The sequence below is a fragment of the Protopterus annectens genome, chromosome 7.part0, assembly GCF_019279795.1.
Source record: "Protopterus annectens isolate FY-2018-M chromosome 7.part0, PAN1.0, whole genome shotgun sequence".
NCBI lineage: Eukaryota > Metazoa > Chordata > Ceratodontiformes > Protopteridae > Protopterus > Protopterus annectens.
The window spans coordinates 712,377,998-712,399,828 of NC_056739.1; the positions used below are offsets into that span (position 1 = coordinate 712,377,998).

Sequence of the window (21,831 nt, forward strand, 5' to 3'; positions counted from 1 at the left end):
TGTCAGGCAGCAGGTCTTTTTGGATAAGAAACATTTTTACAAGTGGGGCACCACATAGATTTCTACTTTCAGCATGTTACTTGGTACTTTAATAAAGCTGAATATATTATAATTAGGACTGCAGTGCAAGGAGAAGTGGTTTGAGTTGAGTGCTTCTGGTTTTTCTTATACTTGATTTTGACTGGCATTCCAGTAATGTATTTAAAAAGTAATTTATTTTTTCATGCCTCACAACCTTTTGTTTCCATCTAGATATTAAGTAAGCTGTCATGCAGCCAATGCATTGAAATATTTTTATTCTTCTACACTTATTTTTGTCTTGATTGGACTTTCATAATGATGGTTTGCCACCCAGGGCAGCGTATTTAATTAAAGTTAGTTTTTTGTGGGTTTGTGCATAGCTCCTCCCCTTTCTGGGTGACCACACACCCTCCCCTTGACCCCACCCATTCAGCTGTCTCCTGCAGCCCCCCTGTGATTTGAAGTCACCAGCCGCCACTGGTTTTTAGTAAAGAGTTTTTCAGTTTTATATTAAATTAAGCAACTTAATAGAAAAAAAAAACATTCTTGCCACTGCAGCTCATCAACTGGATGATTCACCCCATGGGTCTTTTAGCCCTATGCTCATACTTCTCAACTGTACAGATTTTCGCCTCATACTTTTGGTCCATTTTAATAAAATTGTGGTTTTCTGGCAAATCATTAAAGATTGAAGTCAGAAAATAATGACAGACTTGAGTTTCAGAAAATTCATACTAATGCAAAACCTGTTACTCTATCAACTTTCCACTCTTGTAACAGCAATGTTTAAAAATTGTCTCCATTTTTGGGCCTTTGTCCTCTTATTTTTGTCTTTGCCCAGATTTTTTTTTTGCTTTAAAAGGTTGAAAGGTATGCCTGTGTTAGGTATTTTTTCTCTACAAAGACATTTTCATTCATGTCATACATTCACTGTTTGCCCTGCAGCAAAACTGATGAATGCAGCAATGTACAGGACTGGCTATAAAAGTAAGATTAGCCCCAGACCCTGCTAATTTTCTCCAATCACCAGTAAGCACCTTCCTGTAAATCAACAGATAATGGCACAAATGTGACACTACATTTAAAAAAATGTTATTTGAATTTATATGCCCACTTGACAAGACAGAATTTCATTAGCAGCAACTAGTGGAAAGCCACTCATCCGCAGGGTAATGGAGGGAGAATACTGATCCCTCAAAAAAGGGTTCCTTGCACTAGTATCAAAAGATATTATCTTATCACCGATCTAGGACTATTGAACGAAAGTTCAATAGTCCGAATCCACAATCACCGAACACACTAACGAAAGCACTTTCACGAAAAAGCGCTTTCGTTAAAGTGTGTTAAAAAAAAATCACTTTTATGTTTTTGCAGGGGGGCAAGCCCCCCTGCACCCCACGCCCCCCTACTTAAATATTCTCACTCCAAGGTCGCACTACAGTGGGGAAAAGGGAATTATCCCTTATCCCCACTGTAGTGCGATCTCCGCAACATGCATACTTACGCGAAAGTGCCTTTCAGTGAAAAGCACTTTCGCACAAGTATGCCCGGCCGAATCTGTTTCGGTTATGTTGCCGTTCAGTGATCTGTACGGATCCTCTTATCACATAGCTACACTGAAATAAATCTCTTTTTGATGGCCCTGTAATGTCTGGTGAAGGTGGGTAGAAACTGGTACAAAGGACCAATTGGATGCTGTACAAATGTCTACAATGGAGATATTCTTGAGACAAGCAATGGAGGCAGACACTGCTCTAGTAGATTTGACTCAAAATGTAGCATTGGCAGAAAGGTAGTTTGTTCACTGATGGCAAAAATATAATGCATCTATTTAGCAAACCATTTGGAAAGTGTCTGCATGGTAACAGTAAGCCACTTCCTCCTTACAGCAAAAGAGACAAACAGCCATCTTCTTAAACTCATGCCCAAACTTCAACTGGTACCTTAGCTGCAGTTGTATGTTCAAGGTGTAAAGGGTCCTCTCTCTTCTGTTTTTTCTCTCCATCAAAAATCTTCTAGGTTTGTGAACTGCTTTAGGAAATTCATCAAAGCCAACTTCATGACAAAAAGAAGGCACATCCTGAACGACACCTTGACTTTGTGAAAGACCAGATATGGTTCCCTTCACATTTGGGGCTGAAGTCCTAAGATGCAGTTAATGGATGTAATAACAATTAGATAAAGATTTCCAAAGAAATGAACTTTAAGCCTGTTAGCTCAGTGGAAGGGAAAAATGAAAAGGCAGGTCAGTCTATAATCAATTTCAAGTTCCACAGATGGGGGATTGTATAACAGAGATGCAGCACTCATCCCCTCAAGGAACTGCTTAACTAGTCCATGCTGAGCCACACAGTCGAGGCTTCCATTAAATTGTGTGCAGGCACACATTATGACCGTGGAATAACTGAGGCTGAAGTCACACAAGTTTCTGAGATGTTAGGTTCACTTGCAAACTAACCACTTATGACAGTACAGGGTAACATTCCACCGATATATAAAAGCATTTCCAACTGGAAGCAGATACGTTAACTACAAGAATTCTTGTTCGTCTCAACTATCTTCAAGACTCCTGCCAGGCAATATAGTGGAATGAAGGCATCTGCATCAGCAGTCAAACTCTGTGGCAGAGCATGAAGCCCCCGAACCATGTCAGATATCCTTGGCTCAAATCAGGAAGTTTTTTTGCACTGTTAGAGGGCATCCTATTACCTCAGACATACTGCCAATTGTCTTGCTGACGAATTCTTTTCACTCTTCATTCTATCGACCCTCTCCTATGTCTCCTCCATTTCCCCTCCTGAGATCAATTATGACCAAATCCTTTTGATGCTTTCCAAAATTAAAAACACTACTGGTTCCTGACAATATACCTGAATGTCTGCTGAGAAGTGTAAAGTCCCACCTACCAAAACCTGTCCATAAACTATTTACTCAGAGTCTCTCCACTGGTTATGCCCCAGAGATGTGGAGAATGGTATTGGTGGTACCCTTGCATACAGGTGGTCCCCCTCTACTAACGCTTTAATCTCATTAACATTATCTGCAAAGCTATGAAACACATTAAAGCAGGAAGTACAGTTGTGTACACTTACCATAAATGTAGATGTTCGAGTGTCTTCACTGTTGCAGTCATGACTGTAGGGTTCTCCCCTGCTGGCAGGCAGTCCTCGGTCGGCCAGAATCCCAAAGTCTGAGTCTGGCGTCGGCTGTTCAGCCATGCTCCCTGTCGTCAGAGCGCCAGGAGTACAAAGCTGACAGCTGATGCCATGTTCTCCAGTTTTTCTTGCCCCAGATGTCAGGAGTCCCAAAATGAGTAAGGTCCCATATCCTTTGCAAATACACCTCAGAAAAATGGTGAAAAAAGGAACCACACAAAAGTAAAAATAAGAGGGGACAGGAGGGCGGGAAACCCAGACTGCAACAGTGAAGACACTCGAACATCTACATTTATGGTAAGTGTACACAACTGTACTATGTTCATCGTGTTTCACTGTTGCAGTCATGACTGTAGGGTAGAATCCCAAAGCAGAATGAAAGGGAGGTGGTCATAAAGTAGAAGGGGCGGCTAAAAGGCCCTGCAAGACTGCAGAAGCAAAGCCTGCCCTAGACTTAGAGTAGAGAGGCAGATTGTAGTGCTTTGAAAAAGTATGCACTGAACTCCAAGTTGCAGCTTCCAAAATGTCTTTGGTAGGAACTCCCCTGAGGAAGGCAGCTGAAATGGCAGCAGCTCTGGTGGAATGAGTCCGTATACTCCCTGGGATTTGCTTCCCATGGTGTGAATAACAAAATCTGATTCCATGAGCAATCCATTTAGAAATGGTCCGTTTTGAAATGGCTTTACCTTGGGAACTTGAAGTATAAGAAACAAACAATTGCTCTGATTTTCTGATGTCCTTGGTTCTATCCAGGTAAAAACGTAGTTGTCTGTGTACATCCAAGGAATGTAAGATCCTTTCCCCTTTATTTTGAGGGGTGGGGAAAAAAGTTGGCAAGTGAATAGTTTGATTTAAAGCCACTTTGGAAACCACCTTAGACATGAAAGTAGGATTAGTCCTCAAAGACACCCTGTCTTGATGAAAAATAATATAAGGTTCCACAGCCATAAGAGCTTGCAACTCTGAAACTCTCCTGGCAGAGGTCAGAGCTAACAGGATGGCTGTTTTCCAAGATAAAAATTTGATGTCAGAAGAGGCAGCAGGCTCAAAAGGAGGTAAGGTGAGCTTTTCCAAAACATAATTGAGATCCCAAGCAGGAATGGGAGGAGATCTAGGAGGTCTTAAGTTCTTAGCTCCTCTGAGAAACTGTCTCATGAGCTGGTGGGAAAAGATTGGAGGGTCTGTATTATAATGAGCGGAAATAGCAGAGGCATGTATCTTAATGGAAGAGAAAGAGAGACCCTTATGTAAGAGATCTGTCAAGTAAAGTAAAATCAAAGGAATGTTAGGAAGAAGAGGATCAGAATCCTGAGCCTGCATCCAGGAACAAAATCTTTTCCATTTTCCTGCATAAGATTTTCTAGTGCTAGGACGTCTGGCGTCTAAAATGACATCCATAACCTGCTTGGGTAGGAGAGAATGAATCAAAGACCCTGGATTAACCAGGCCGCCTGGCTGAGAGTTCTGACATGGGTGTGTAGAACCTGACCGTGGTGCTGGGACAGAAGGTTCGGAGTCTGTGGTAAAACCCAAGGGGGCTCCAGAGATAGGTTTTTCAGAGTTGGGTACCAAAACTGTCGAGGCCAATTTGGGGCCAGCAAGATTATCATCTTGGGCTTGTCCTGTTTGATCTTTAATAATACCCATGGAAGAAGAGGCGGAAAGGCATATCCCGAGAGGTTTCTCCAACTGAATGATAGTGCATCCACTTTCCAAGCTTGTTCGTGGAAATTCCTGGTGCAAAAAATCTGTAGTTGATGATTGAGGTGGGATGCAAAGAGGTCTATGTGAGGACATCCCCAGACTGCTGTTATCATCCTGAATATTTCGGTGTCCAGCATCCACTCGTGTGGGTCCAAAAGGTTTCTGCTCAGACTGTCTGCCAGTAAGTTTTGTTTCCCTGGCAGAAACTGAGCTTGAAGGGCCAGATTGCAAGCTAGAGCTGTGTTCCATAGATCCATGGCTAGTCTGCAAAGGGGGTAGGAATGAGATCCCCCTTGCTTGTTTATGTACCACATAACTGTGGTGTTGTCTGTCCATATCAGTAGTTGTCCTGGTTGTAGAAGATTCCTGAAGGCCAATAGAGCTTTCTGAACGGCTAACATTTCCTTTAAATTGATATGCAGGTGCTGCTGATCCTTTGTCCATAGGCCATGCAGACATTTGCCCTGAAAATGGGCTCCCCATGCATAATCTGAGGCATCCGTAGTTAGTATCTGAGTGGCAGGAGGCAGACAGAAGGGTTTTCCTTTGTTTAGAGTACATGCCTTGGACCACCAAAGGAATTCCTTTTGAAGACAAGGCAGGACGGAGACCAGTATGTCTAAACTGTGGCAATGCTGAGACCATACACTTTTTAGGTACCACTGTATTTTCCTCATATGTAGTCTTGCATATGGTACGAGAAGGATGCAGGAGGCCATGTAACCCAAAGCCTGCAGGAATCTCTTTGCAGATAGCTGAGTTAAAGTTGCCAAGGTTTTGAAAGTTGAAGCTAGCTGTAACTGTTTTTCGTATGTCAGAAATGCCATCTGGGTTGTTGTGTTTAGAGAAGCGCCCAGAAAAATTATCTGTTGTGAGGGTGTGAAATTTGACTTTTTTATGTTTACAGTGAATCCCAGGAACTTGAGAAGATTCTGGACAAACTGTAGATGCTGGAGTAAGACCTCCTTGCTGTCTGCCTGAATAAGACAGTCGTCCAGATAAGGGTAAATTTGAATTCCCTTGAGTCTGCAATAAGCTACTACTGGAGCCAGGCATTTGGTGAAGACCCTGGGCGCAGTAGACAATCCAAAGGGCAGCACAGAGAATTGAAAGTGCCTCGATCCGGCCTTGAACCTGAGGTATTTTCTGCTTTCCTGCCTGATGGGAATGTGTAAATATGCCTCCTTTAAATCCAAAGTTACCATCCATGCATTTTTGGTCAGCATTGGAAGTAGCTGCTGTAGAGTAAGCATCTTGAATTTTGGTATCTCTAGAAAAGTGTTCAAGACTGACAGATCCAGAATGGGTCTCCATGAATTTTGCTTCCTGGGGACTAGAAAGAGCCTTGAGTAAAAACCTTGTCCCATCTCCGAAAGTGGAACTAGTTCTATGGCTTTCATAGCCAAAAGAGCTTCCACCTGGTTTAAGGCCTCTGTCCATTGATGTTTTGGAAGATCTGGCCATCCGCTTGGCCTTGGTATGGTATGAAAATGGAATCTGTAACCTCTTGAAACCACATCCAGAACCCACTTGTCTTGGGTTATACGAGTCCAATTTAGGTGAAAAAGAGAAAGTTTTCCTCCGAGAGGGGCTTTCAGGCGAGAAGTTCCTGCAGCCCAACAGAGAGAGTCATTGAGTCTGTTTTCTATGAGCTTGTGACCTGTCCTCTCCTCCCCTAGGGGTGGAAGCAGTCCACTGTCTTGGTCTATAAGAGGCTTGTGTTTGAGGCCTTCCTCGGGAGCGTCTGTATCTACCCCTCTGAGGCGTCTGAATTGGGAAAGGACCAATTTTTTGTAGGCCAATTCCTACTAAATCTGGGTGGCTGTACTTGTAAGAAATCTTTAACTGTTTGCATGGATTTTGCCTTGTCCTCCTTCTTTTTAATCACCTCTTCAGCTTTAGATCCAAACAAAACATTATGCTGAACAGGAGCATCCAATAATTTAGCTTTTACTTGATATGGCAAATTTTGTTCCTTTAACCATGCAAGCCTTCTAATTACTGTGCCAGAGGCAGCAGCCCTACAAGAAGCCTCCAAGGCATCAAATTCACAGTGTAAACCATGCTTCCCAACTTGTTCAGTGGCATGCATTAAGTCATGTAATTCCTTATCATCTGCACAGGTGGAAATGGAAGTTAGCTTTTGTTTTAAAACAGACAGGAGAATTTGCTGCTATTTCAGCATATGAAACTGACAGTTTAAAGCCCTAATAGATAAAGTAGCAGAAGTGTACACTTTTTTGCCCCATCTTTCTAAAGATCTGGAATCCTTCTCAGTGGGAATGGGGTTTTTAGCAGAAGCGGCCTTAACTCCCTTAGGACCCTGAGAAATGGTTTCAGGGTCAGCAGTAGGGTTCTTGTATAAAAACTGGTGGGAATCAGGAACCCTGTAATATCTGTCAGGCTTAACAGGAGCTGGAGGAAAAGAGTCAGGGGTTAAGTTAGCCTCTGAAAAAGCATCACCCACAATATCCAAAATAGGAGGAATAGCCAGGGGTCTATGTTGGGGAAGAAGAAGAAAATCCCTTAGTCTTTTCTTAGATTCCGAATACTCCTGTCCTTCCCAGTGGAAATGTTCCCTCATTTCATGCAAAGTTTCCCCAAAAGAGAAATCCTCAGGGGGAGAAGCTGAAGGAATGGATTCCACGGCATCAGAATCCTCATAAGGAGGGAAAGAATATTCCTGGTCAGAAGAAGAAACTGAAGAAACAGAAGCCTGATCAGAGGAGTCATAATAAACTTCCTGCCTTGGCCTTTTATCTGGAGGGGGATGTGAACCCCTAATCATAGTAAGTAAGTCCTCCGCCATCTTAAGTAACTGTTTCTGTGACTTGGGAGCTGGATAAGAAGACGCCTGTGTTGCAGTCTTTGATTTGGAAGGAGTCTTTGCCTTTATTAGAAGCTGAGTAGGCCTGAAAACCCCTTTGGAAGCCGGTACCTGCACAGCGGCTCCGGACCGATCCGAAGGAGCATTGTCCGAAGGTCCTGCAACAGAAATATTCAAAGGCCTAGTTGGCTCCTTGTGGGAGTCCGTTTCGGCCATCAGTTCCGAAATGGCCGACGACAGGGACTGCAAAAGCGCCTCACTGACGACGGCCAAACCTGAAGCTGGCTCTGCTTGTACGATATCGTCAGATTTGGACCTCGGAGGCCTGTCTTTGTCCTTGCGTCGTTTGTGAACTCCGGTAGCCGGAACTGTATCCGACGACATTTTGTAATTAAAACGCCTACCGAAGTAATGAAATGTAAAATCGTACCTTCGTTTAATTGTACGTTGATTGAATCTAGCACAAAACCGACAACTAGCTACGTCGTGGTCAGGGCCTAAGCAAGGAATACAGTAAGAATGAAAATCCTTATGAGGTATTTGCTTCCCACATGAAATACAATTATTAACTTTTTCTGACATCGGACTGGAGCAAGAAAAAAGTTTCCCCCACGAGGTACTTAGCTTTGAGTAGGAGAAGAAAGTCTTCGGACTGAAGTTTGTTCAGAAAAGATTGTCAGGAGTCAGCCAACCGGCACTTGCGAACTGCTATCACCGCACAGCAAGAAAGACTGGAGAACATGGCGTCGGCTGTCAGCTTTGTACTCCTGGCACTCTGACGTCAGGGAGCATGGCTGAACAGCCGACGCCAGACCCAGACTTTGGGATTCTGGCCAACCAAGGACTGCCTGCCGGCAGGGGAGAACCCTACAATCATGACTGCAACAGTGAAACACGATGAACATCTAATAAAACAATGACAAGGGTGATCTTATATCCTTGTATACACAACAATTTTGCTTTGTAAAAGGTCAGCATGCCTGTTCAACCTGAGTACTTTGAAAGGGTTACTAAGGTCATAGCTAAGGGGCATACAGTCCAACAGTCCACACTGCGTATCTGGACCTTACTAAGGCCTTTGATACTATCCCCCAGGGATTACTGATAAACTCTCCCAACACAACATTAACACACACATGCAAACACACACATATACAGCGTTCAGTTAAGATCAGGGGCATTTGATCTATACAAAAATGCCACCAGTGGTGTCCCATGGGGCTCTATCCTGGGTCCCTTCCTCTTTGGTATATATTTATGTGACATAAAAGCCAATATCAAGGCACTATGGCTAACCAAATTTGCTGATAATTGCAAGGTGAGGGTGATTATCAAACCATTCCGATATTCAATTTTTCGAGTAAGGTCTGGACAAAATACATGCTTGTTATATTAGTCATGGTCTCACCCTTAACACCAAGAAATGCAGCACTGTTTCCTTTGGTAAACTAGCATCACTACTGCTGATCATACATGCCACTATGACAGTCATCAGGACTTTGGTGCATATGCTGACAACGGACTCCTATGACAGCAACACCTCTGTGATCATTAGAAAATCCTTCTACCTTGCACAAATTAGCCTTCATGATATTTCATTACAATCCAAAGTTGTTACAGTCCCGCTTTATTCATCATTAGGCCCTGTCACTGACTATAATGCACCCTTCGACATGTACCTCACTAAGCACTTAACAGCCTTTAGAGACATCAGAGACTCCCCACCAAAAAGATCACAGGTTTCAGTACCCTTTTCTACTCTAACAAATTAAAACCCCCTTGTCCCTCTACTCAGTGTTATATAGACTCCTGAAGGGGGATTCATTACTTAGCCTTCTAGAGTATGAATGAGTCATCACTCTGAATTCCTTCACTTAAACAGAATCAGTGGTAAAGCAAAGACCGGTTCTAGAAACCTAAACCTATATTAACACATCAGTAACACAAAGTGACATGACAGATACCCAATCCAATGTATACTCAGCTTCTGGAACAGGCTGCTCTTTCCTATCAAGCACAGTACTTCCCTAGCAATCTTTAATACCAGTCTGAATGACTGGATAGGTGATTGCAAATTTTCATCAGAGATATGTGGAGAAAGTCTAATTAGAGGAGAAAGTGTTAGTCTCATACAGTATCAGATGATGTGGCTGAGCTTCTTAATAGTCACCTTTGGCCATAAGCTTAGTAAAAAGCTAGGAACCTACAAATCTATGCACATACAAAGACCTTAAGACTTAAACAATGCCTTCCTGTCCACTATGGAGCAATGAGAATCAGTGCTGGACTTTCTTCCTTGAAGTTAGTGATAAAATGAAAAAAAAAAACACATTGGGAATTATGGTAATGTATAAAGGAGAAAGAACATCTACTACTATGCCCACATCTCCCCTTTTCCCTGCTGCAGTGGGAAGAATAGGGGAAGGCCAGCTTTTTCTTCACTAGCAAAAATTTTATTTTTCACTGTGTATCACATCCAGAATACCCTAACCCCGCATGGGCTCTGAACCTGAAGTTCCTAAGATCCATCATCAGATGGCCATCATTTCTCTGCTTGGAAGGTATGACCAACTGTATAGGAGGTGATGAGGTGGGTAGCCAACTGGCTAACAGAAAAAGCCTAACTAGTTAAGGTGACAGACACCTCCTTGGAAAGTATAAAGGTAAGTAGTGGTGTGCCTCAGGGTTCAGTACTGGGACCCTTCCATTTTAGCATCATCTTTTCCAATTTTCAGACCAGAAATTAGGATATTTATCAGATAAAGTCTGCATGTGACTGCAAACTGGATAGGATTGTCAAATCTCCCTCTGGTACCATTCCTTACAGGAACGAACACTTGTAAAAGAAAGTGTTGTAGAAAGAAAAGGCCTAAAATTAGATCATACACAAATAGTAGTCAGAAAATCCTTATATTTTGCACAACTTAAATCTAAAAGCTTATATGATTTTTGGTCAATTCACAGAATATTGATTAAAAAAGCATCAAAGCACAGTATTTCTATTCTCCAAGCAGGCTCCAAAGAACTTTTTCTCAAGTAGATTGCAAATGTTGGAGGTGTGATGGGTAAGAAAGATAATTGGGAAAGTACAGTTTTGTACCTACCATAAATGTAGATGTCCGATAGACATGCAACTGCAGTCGTAACATGTGGGTTGTCCTGCCTCAGGCAGACCTCGGTCGGCCGGATTCCAAAGTCTGGGTCCGACGTCGGCTGATGTCGCATTTCTCTCCGACGTCAGAGCGGCTGGAGTACATAAGCATCAGCCGACGCAATTTTCTTCAGTGTTTCTTGCCCCAGATGCCAGGTGCCCTCCAAGGAAGGCTGTAATCAAATTGTAAGACAAAAACAGAATTCCAAACAAATACATGAGCAATAAACCAAATACATTATAACAGATATCCCCAGCTAAGAGTAAGAGGGATAGGAGTGGACCCTAGGCATAGAGGGGTATGGAGGGAGGGAAAACCCGACTGCAGTTGCATGTCTATCTACATTTATGGTAGGTACAAAACTGTACTATGTCCTTCAAGAATGCAACTGCAGTCATAACATGTGGGTAGAATACCATAGCTTAGCTGGGGGAGGAGGTTTGCTCTAGGAAAGAGATGGTGTGGCAATCAAACCCTGCAGGACTGCCGAAGCAAAACCTGCTCTGGATCTGGAATATAGAGGAAGATTGTAGTGTTTGGAGAATGTATGCACGGAGCTCCATGTAGCAGCTTCTAGAATGTCCTTGGTAGGCACCCCTCTTAAAAAGGCTGTAGAGGTGGCTGTAGCTCTGGTGGAATGTGGTCTGACATAGGCTGGAACAGTCTTTCCATGAAAGGAATAACAGAATCTGATGCAATGTCCAATCCACTTAGAAATAGCCTGTTTTGAAATTGCTTTTCCTTGGACTGCAGGGGTGTAAGCTACAAAAAGCTGTTCAGACTTCCTACTGGCCTTGGTTCTGTCCAGGTAGTATCGAAGTTGTCTATGAATGTCCAAGGTATGCAAAAGTCTTTCCCCCTTATTCTCAGGATTGGGGAAGAAAGCAGGCAGATGAATGGCTTGATTTAGAGAAACCCTAGATACCACCTTTGGCATAAAAGTAGGGTTGGTCCTTAATGAAACCCTGTCTCTGTGGAAAATAATAAAGGGTGGTATTGCCATTAGGGCCTGTAGCTCCGAAACCCTTCTTGCTGAGGTAATTGCCAACAGGAAAGCTGTCTTCCATGAGAGAAATTGCAAGTCTACTGAAGCTGCTGGCTCAAAAGGAGGTAGAGTCAGTTTTTCTAAGACGAAATTGAGGTCCCAGGCTGGCACTGGGGCCTTCCTTGGTGGCTTAATGTTCTTGATTCCCCTGAGGAATTGTCTTAGTAAGGGGTGAGAGAAAACAGGAGGATCAGTGTTGTATCTAGCCGAAATAGCAGATGCATGTATCTTTATTGAAGAATATGAGAGGCCGCTCTGTAACATATCTGCCAAATATTCCAAGATAAGAGGGATGTTCAGTAATGATGCATCATGTCCCTTGCTGGTATTCCAATTGCTGAATCTTTTCCACTTTGCTAAGTAAACCTTTCTGGTGGATGGTCTTCGAGCCTCTGTTAGTATCCGCTGAACTTCCTTGGAGAGAGATAAGCTGAAGTTATTTAAGGGATCTCCCAAGGCTGTTAGCTGCAGTGTTTGAAGGTTTGGATGCAGTGTTTCGAAATTGTGTTGAGTCAAAAGTAGAGGCCACTGAGGGAGGTCCCACCTCCTGGTGTGACATATGCTCCGTAGTAGTGGGTACCAGTGTTGCCTTGGCCAATCCGGAGCTATTATGATTCCCTTGGGCTTCTCTGCTTTGATCTTTAGTAATACTGAGGTCATTAGTGGCAGAGGTGGGAATGCATAGATCACTAGGGAGTTCCAGTTGAATGAAAGGGCATCTATTTTCCAAGCCTTTGGATGGTATGTCCTTGTGCAAAATTTTGGTAGAAGATGGTTGAGGTGAGAGGCAAATAGGTCCACTTCTGGCTTGCCCCATGTCGAAGTGAGTTCTCTGAAAACCTTCGCATGTAACCTCCACTCGTGTGGATCTGTGAAATTCCTGCTTAGGCTGTCCGCCAACACATTGTCTTTTCCTGGAACAAACTGGGATTGTAACTGGATGTTTAGACTCAGAGATTTCTCCCAAAGCTGCATTGTCAGTCTGCAAAGGGGGTAAGAGTGGGTGCCCCCCTGCTTGTTTATCTACCACATCACAGTGGTGTTGTCTGTCCGTATCATTAAATGGCCTTGCTGGAGTTGGTGTTGAAAAGCCTCGATGGCATGCATTACTGCCAGCATTTCCTTTTGGTTTATATGCAGATGTGTTTCCTTTGGTGACCATTATCCTTGTATACACCTGCCTTCCATGTGCGCCCCCCATCCAAGGTCTGAGGCGTCTGTAGTCATGGTCCGTGTTATCTGCGGTTTTTTGAATGACATACCTGTGTTTTCCTGGCTCACCGAGGCCCACCATAGGAATTCCTTTTGTAGGCATGGAATGAGAGGAATGATTGTCTCCAAGTTGTTGCTGTGTTGAGACCAAATGCTTTTTAGGTACCACTGAAGCTTTCTCATGTGTAGTTTTGCTAATGGAACCAGTAGAATGCAGGATGCCATGTAACCCAGGGCCTGTAGGAATCTCCTTGCAGTCATCTGGGTGAGTTTTGCTAAACCTTTGAAGTAATGAGTTAACTTCTCTTGCTTGTCTTCTGTCAGGTAAGCCATCTGAGAGGCTGTGTCTAGTTTGGCTCCTAAGAAGATTATTTGCTGGGATGGTTGCAGTCTTGACTTTTGAAAGTTGACTGTGTATCCCAGAGCTTGAAGTAATCGTATGACATAATCCAGGTTTTTTGTCAACATCAATTTGTCGTCCGCTTGTATGAGGCAGTCGTCCAGGTACGGGTAAATTTGTATACCCTGGAGCCTGCAATGAGCAATTACTGATGCCAGGCATTTTGTAAATACTCTGGGCGCAGTAGATAAGCCAAATGGCAATGCTGAGAATTGATAATGCTCTGGCCCTGCAAGAAATCTGAGGTATCTTCTGCAGCTGTGTCTGATAGGGACATGCAGGTATGCCTCCTTGAGGTCCAGAGTAATCAGCCACGACTCCTTGCCCAGCATGGGAAGGAGTTGCTGTAGAGTCAGCATTTTGAACTTTGGTACTATGAGAAAGGTGTTTAGTGCGGACAAGTCCAGAATTGGTCTCCATTGAGATTATTTTCTTGGAACAAGGAACAGTCTTGAGTAAAACCCCTGTTCTTGTTCTTGTTTTGGAACAAACTGGCTCTGTCAATGCTCCAATCCTGACTAATCCTTCTCTCCTTCTACATAGATCTTCACCTTTTTTGCTTTTTACCGTTTCTCATCTCTTCTATACTAAAGAAGTTTAGTTCTTAATAGAAGATATCCACTCCGGAATCTGTGTTGATTTTTGTATTTTCACTATTGTATAAATATTTTACTTTTAATGTTTATTATTAGAATATAATTACTTTTGTATGAATGTAATCATTTGTATTATCTTTTGTATTAATTACTGTCACACTGGCGGCCCGCCCGGAAAATGGACATGTAATCCAGACGGACTATCCCGGTCAACAAATGTAAAATAAAATAAAATAAAAATAAAAATAAACTCTTTCTATTGCTTTCATTCGAGTCAGCAGAGTGATTTGCTTGATAGCCTCTGCCCTTTGATGTTGTGGTAGGTTTGGCATGCCTTGTTTTCTTGGTAAGGTATGAAAATGAAACCTGTACCCTCGGTCTATAATGTCCAAAATCCATTTGTCCTTTGTCAGTCTGTGCCAGTTTTCTGCAAACAGAGATAATTTCCGCCAAGGGAGCTTCTAGTTGTTCCCTGGTAGGCGTAGAAGAGGAAAGTCATTGAGTTTGTGGTTGTTGGGCAGGTGAAACCCCAAGGTCACTTCTTTGGTTTCCTGGCTGCCATTGTCGCCCCTGTAAGGGCCTCTGTATTGGCCTCTTCCTCGGCCACGCCTGTTCTTACCCCTTTGAAACTTTTCTGGATTAGCACAGGACCAGTTTTTGAAGGCCAATTCCTACTGAATCTGGGGGGGTTGAACCTGGAGGAAATCTTTCACAGTCTGAACTGATTTTGCTTTTTCTTCGATGGTATTTAACACATCCTTAGCATTTGCACCAAAAAGCTTGTTCTTTTCCAAAGGTGCATCCAGAAGTTTTGCTTTTACATGATCTGGTAGAGGTTGATCTTTTAACCAAGCATGTCTACGCATCACTGCCCCTGTCATAGCTGCCCTACATGAAGCTTCCAGTGCATCATATCCACACTGCAGGAAGTGGTTGCTTACTTGCTGAGTGTTATGTACAACTTCCTGCAAAGTCTTCCTGTCTAAAGGATCAGGAGAAGCTAAAGTTTTTTGTAAATCTTCTAAGAGATAATCCTGATATTGGAACATATGAAAAAGGCAATTTAAAGCTCTCATAGATAAGGTAGTGGAAGTGTAAACCTTTTTACCCCATCTCCCTAATGACCTTGCTTCCCTGTTGGAGGGCAAAGGATTTTTTGAGGTGGAGGCAGATACTCCTTTAGGCCCCTGTGAAATAGTTTCCAAATCAGCAGTATGGGCCCTGAATAAATGGGAATGAGTTTCTGGGACCCTGTAAATACCTGTCTGGCTTGGCTGGAGCAGGAGGAAGAGAATCAGGGGTAGCACTAGAGTCAGAATACAAATCATCCAGAACATCAAGTACAGGAGGAATAGCTAAGGGCCTGTGCTGAGGCTTCTTAAGGAAAGTCCTAAGGCGCTTCCTAGAATCCGAATATTCCTGACCCTGCCACTTGAAATGTTCCCTCATGGTGTGCAGAACTTCCCCAAAAGAAATATCCTCAGGAGTGGAGGCCGAAGGTATGGAATCTTCTGCATCCGAGTCCTCATAGGTCTGGAAGAGCTCTTCCTGGCTATCAGAGTGGACAGAGCCCTCTTCATCTGAAGAAGTAGGGTCAGAGGGTTCAACCCGGGGTTTTTTATCAGGAGGAGGCTGGGATGCTCTCTCAGGATGGGCCTGGGAACCTCTAATCATGAAAATTAAATCAGCAGCCATGGACATAATTTGTGTCTCCGGAGTCGGCTGAGGTAAGGATTTGGAAGTAATATGCTTTGTTTTGCTGGCTGCCTTACCCCTAGTGTAGGCCTTAATAGACATGGCCATAGGAGGCCTGGCAGCTCCATGTGCAGGAGTGACCTTGTCTACAGCAATGGTCTCGGGCATTTCCTCGGTTTCGGTATCCGGAGGAAAATCTATAACTGGCGTCGGAGTAATGTCTGGAATCGGAGTCGTCGGTAATGTGGTGTCTTCGGTTCGGAGCGGTGGAGAGACCGTCTCAGAGGGAACCGGAGCACTCGCGCTAGGTTTTGGCGTGGAGTTGGTGGTAGACGCGGGCCTAGGATGTCGGTCCCGGTCTTTTCGCTTTTTGGGAGTTTGCGATGTCGGAAGATCCGACGGCATGGTGTAAGCAAATTTATCTCCGAAAAAATCTTCAGCGAACTCCGCCCGGCGCCTGAGAGTGCGCTTGTTGAAGCGAGCACAGGCTACACAGGCCGAGACGTTGTGGTCTGGGGCCCAGGCAAGGGAGGCAGTAAGAGTGGAAATCCTTATGAGGTATTTGTTTACCACAAAAAAGACAATTGTTAACTTTTTCAGTAATTTCTGACATCGGCTGAGGCAAGAAAAGGTCCCCAACGGGGTACTTAGCTTTTTTGATGACTTCGGTATCGTAGAATACAGGAGCTGACCGACCGGCACTTGCGAACTGCTTCTGCTTCGGGCACCGTGCGGCAAGAAAGACTGAAGAAAATGGCATCGGCTGATGCTTATGTACTCCAGCCGCCTGGAGAGAAATGCGACATCAGCCGACGTCGGACCCAGACTTTGGAATCTGGCCGACCGAGGGCTGCCTGAGGCAGGACAACCCACATGTTATGACTGCAGTTGCATTCTTGAAGGACATCACACTTTTTGGGAGAGTAATGAGTTGTCAGAGTTTAAAATTTCCCTGTACAACACACTTTCAGAAATACTGGTTGAGCAAATTGGTGTAACTGGGGAAATGACTTTTTGAGCTGTGATACAGAAATGGAATTGCCTAGACACAGCAAGGCCTTGCTGAGTTTAATTCTGGTGGCTAACAAAAAAGCAGTTACTAAAAATGGAAATCAAAATCTAAACCAACTACACTAGAAGTAGTGAATATAATAGCAGAAATAAATTAACTGGATGTAGGATCTTTAGGAAAGGCCAGGAGCAAATTACATAGAAACAATGAGAACTTTTGGAACAATACATGCAGAATAATGTTTTGGCAGAGGAATGAGGTTTAAGGGAAAGCAGGAACTGAACAAGCTATGTAATGATCGACAATGACTGTGTAGAAGACTATAAATGATGAATAATGTTTGCAACTGAAAATATGTCAATATGGCTTATCATTTATATAAATGTATGACCGCCTATTTCATAAATGATAACTAAATACAAATGTTTCTTGTTTACTGACCTAAATGGAGTGACAAAAATGTCTCTGCCTCCAGCAGGAATCATGTTAAAGACCATTCAGGAGTTTCAGCTGCTTTGGGTCTCAGTGTTTTTTAGTTGATATTGTGGGAATCAACCAAAAAAGTTTCAAGATTTGTTACAGGATCCTAAAGGCACATTTGTCCACGTCAAAAGGAGTTATCATTCCTCCGATGCTGCCTTAATTAGACAGAGTATAAGAACCCCTTCGGGACAAATCTTTCTAGACATATTAAACAAATGGAAAGACTTCAGAGGTACCAAACCAAGAAGACTGTTGGCCTAAAATCCTTGAACTGTCAGATAAGTCAGATAGTTCTACTAATATCAGAAACACTGATTTAAACCTCCACCAGCACATAAATAAAACACACTAAAGAAACAGATTTATTACCCAGCACCCCTGGAACAGAGGTCTCCTGTAACTTAAATAAAGAGACATCCAAGCATACTTCAAACTAAACCTAGATGACTGAATGTATACCCAATACAATTTTTTCTGAACACCCACCTGACTAAAATGCTACCTTACAATCTCTTATACATTTGCACAAAACACACTGCATTTTTCTACAGCCTTGAGTCCTTCTTGCTCAAAATAACATTTACAAGCTTTGCAATGTGTAATTAGACACACACACACACACACACACGACCATCGATTACAGACACTTCTATGACTGTGCATAATTCAGATATCTGCTTGAGATCAGATAAATTAATAAATAATGCCCCTGAAATGACATTTCAGTTTGCAGTTATCAAATCCATCTATCTAGTGCAAACAGCTGCAATCTCCCTCAAGTCCTTTCAACTTTTTAACTCAAACAGAAAAAGCAGATAAAAAAACCTAAAATCAGGAACAGATTTTAAATACTACTCATATATTTAGAAAGGTGTTACAATAACAAGCTTTGTACTAGCAAGCATATTTTTCTGAATGATATGAACCCCTAGCTACCAAATAGGTGGCAATCCACTGAGCACAGAAGAAGTTATCAGGGACCTGGGGACCCAGGTTGATAGTAGTCTGTCATTCGACACCCATGTAGCTAAAGTAGTTAGGAAGACCTTCTACATTGCCCACCTTATCATGAAGGGATTCTCATCTAGATCAAGGGAGGTCATAGTCTCCCTATACTCATCACTCATCAGACCAATGATTGAGTACAATACCCCATTCGGAATGTATCTGACCCGACACTTGCAGCAGCTGGAGAGGCCACAAAAGTTCCTCACCAAAAGGATAAAGGGTCTCAAACATATGTCCTATGCTGCCCGCCTGAAAGAACTCCTGCTCTATTCAGTCGCACGCTTGCTCAGAGGTGACCTTTGCCTAACATACAAGGCCATCTCAAACCCAGATTTGATGAATATGCTGCACCTCAAAAAATCTAGATCCATCAGAGCCACAAGGGCGGGAGACTTAAACCTCGACACGGCTATTAATAGGACGTGCTGGAGGGATAGATTCATCACTCAAAGACTCCCTATGCTGTGGAATAAAATCCCGGTATATGTGAGGCAGAGCACCTCGCTGGCCTTGTTCAAGAGAAATCTTGACCAATGGATGGGAGATCGCAGATATACCCCAGGGATTACCTCAGTGTCACTGCTCGACAAAGGCACAGCAAAATAATGGGTATAGTTCCCCATACTAAAGGGGTGGCGTAAGCCACAAAACTATGGGCTAGGCTTGTAAATGCCCTCGGGCAGATAGCCTAGTATGAACCTATGAAGTCTGAAACTCACTTGTATTTGCTGTGTGTCTGCAGAAGAAAAAAACATTAGGAACAGACCAAGCTACTTCTCCATGTCTTTGCTCAGTTCTATGCAAAGTCAAAAATTAATAAAAGACAAATGCCCACAAAAGGAGTGGAAAGCACTAACTTGACTTGCTCAAAGTTACACAGAGGGCAAATAAATGTGGAAGTCAGTTACCCTCCTCCACAAAAAGAGCCACACTTACATATGGCATGTTCCAAGAACAGAGCCAATGAAAGAAAAGGAATTGTGTTATGTCACATCAAATTGTCTCAAAAGAACAGATGCAGATTTAATGTTTAAAAGCAGAGCAGTTGAGAGGTTTGTTTACAACTCAAGAAAGAGCACACTGACAAAGTCAGTGGTGTGGGATTTTAAAGCACTGGTTTACGATTATCTGAGGGACAGAGCAAAGTGTATTGTAGTTTACTGAGAATGGTGTCAAGGAATTAGCAAGCTACAGGAATTGATTAGGAATGTGTTACTTAGAAGGTCAATGTGAATACCCAGGAAAGTGAGGCAAGTGATTAGGGCAAAAGACCCCATTATAAGAGATGAAGGAATGCTGTAGGGAGGTGAAGGAGGCTTAGGATAGGAAAGCAAACGGAATGGCAATAAAGATGAGGCAGAAAGGCAAAGACTGAAAAGAAACAAAGAAGGGATCAAGAGGGGGAACAAAAGCTTCATTAGGCACATAGCAAAGGAGCATGGTTCAGGGAATCATGTTAATATATCCACACCTTTTTCCCTGACAGTAAATATTCCAAACTGCTTCACCAAATGCACTTTCAGTGAAACTTAGAACTGTTTTTTTGCAAGGGCAAGACCCCCTAGACCTCCTATGTTTAGGGACATCTGCACACCCTTCAAACTTAAATATACCTACTCTGAGGTTACACAGCAGTGGAGAAAAGGGAATTCTACGCTGTCAGTGAATGTGCTTGCGGCAAAACATTTTTGATGAAACAGCAGTTGCCAAAACTGCCGTATAGCTCCCTGGTACAGACTTGGCCAGGATGAACAAAAATGGGAGGAGGACCACAAAAGACAGAGAAAATGAAAATACACTGAATGAATGGTTCAGTCTTAAGAAGAAAAGTAAGTGGAGAGTGCCATGCAGGGGTGAGGAGAGAGCAGTGCACAGAAACTAGGTTACACAGTGGGAAGTGATAAAGAAACTGGAGTCCCTAAGGGAAAATAAAATACAGAGAAGATGGGCTGTGGGAACTCCCAGAAATCTGATTTCCTGGTGGAGGACTTCAGCAGATCATTACCTCATGGGATGTCTGTGAACAGCAACAGACACCAAGTGCAGAGCACTACTACAAGAGGGGAAGCAGGAAAAAATCAAGGTACTACAAGCCTATTAAACCTAACAGGAATGGAAAGAATCATGCAATAAAAGTGTCTGCTCTCCTGGAGAATCTAGTGGGAAAAATATGGATTTATGACATGAAGAAGCTGAGAGATGAATCAAATCCAATTTTTTAACTGGGTTATAAGAGAATGTAACAATGAAGTACTGGTAACCTGGTATATATACATGGTTTACTGACCTCACTGAGGCCTTTGACTCAGACCCACACATGTAGCTGCTGGGGAAAGATCAAGAATAGGAATATGGAGTATTTCTGGGTAGGTTGAATGGTATGACACAGAGGGCTCCGGTAAGACAGATTTTCAAGGGTTGGTCATAGGTCCACTATTCCTCTTCATGTTGATTCCAGACATATCTCAAATCTGAGGAAACAGAGAATGGACTCATCCTCCAATCAGATGACAATTTTTGCTTTGCACAGGTAGCTCTCTAGCCTTTGAGCTGCCCCCCCCCCCCACACACACACACACTATACAGAGACCTCTACAGCCTATTTGCTCTCTCTGAGGCAAGAGGTGAGAACATCAGGAATGTGGCACTATCATTTGAACATGAGAGAGGATATCATTCTATGTTCTCCCACTCATGGCTATGTTCATTCAAGTGGCAGACATGCAATGGGGAACTACCTGCTTCTGCAAGTAATGCAGCCTTCATCACCCTCATGCCCCCCATGAAACAAGTGTCTTCTTATTTCTCTGATCTCCACTACATAATCTAACATGGAGTGCAACTGGGGATATGTACTGCCACAGCTACATCAGAGAGATGGGGAAAAAGACACAGCCTCATCATGCTTATCTGTCCTGCACCAACTCCTCCAGTGCCTGATCTGTTAATCAAACTTTGGTCTACTCAATCATAGTCAGGTTTTTATCCCTCAATGCTATGCAGATGGCACTTTAATGACACCATGCAGCAGTCAAGGATGGAAGAGACAAAGATTTTGAAAGGCTGAACAAATAAGTATAAAGATAACAGCTTAGGATCACTAAAGACAACTGCAAATTAATGCATTTTTTGGTCCCTTTGGGACATCATATCATAGGCCAGGCCCCCAGTGGCCCATACTTGGTCTACCAGCTTGTCTCCTACCCCAGCCCTGGACTTGCTTCAGTATTGGATGGGGCTGGTCATGGATCCCAAGGATGTCTTGGAGTTCAGCCATCCCCACTTTCACCAGAGGGGTCTTTATTTACCGTACTCAGTTCCCTGCCCCACCTCTCATATTTGTTGCTTACTTTCAAAGGCAACTCCTCTCTTTGAGCCACATCTCTCCTAAGGAGAAATCAGTGACACATATCCTCTCACCTGGGACAGGCATGCCCATCTCTCTCTGCTACATTATCAGTTGCCTGAGCCACTAACTGAACCTGGTTGAACTGGGCCAAAGTCAGGGCTTTATCCCTCTG

The 21,831-nt window shown here is 43.2% G+C and overlaps 1 protein-coding gene across 1 annotated transcript in view; it reads right to left on the reverse strand.

The window, feature by feature from the left end:
- LOC122806647 (paired amphipathic helix protein Sin3a-like) overlaps window positions 1-21,831 on the reverse strand; it is a 1,669,103-nt gene that overhangs the window by 1,036,418 nt on the left and 610,854 nt on the right. The gene's annotated exons all lie outside the window — the stretch shown is intronic.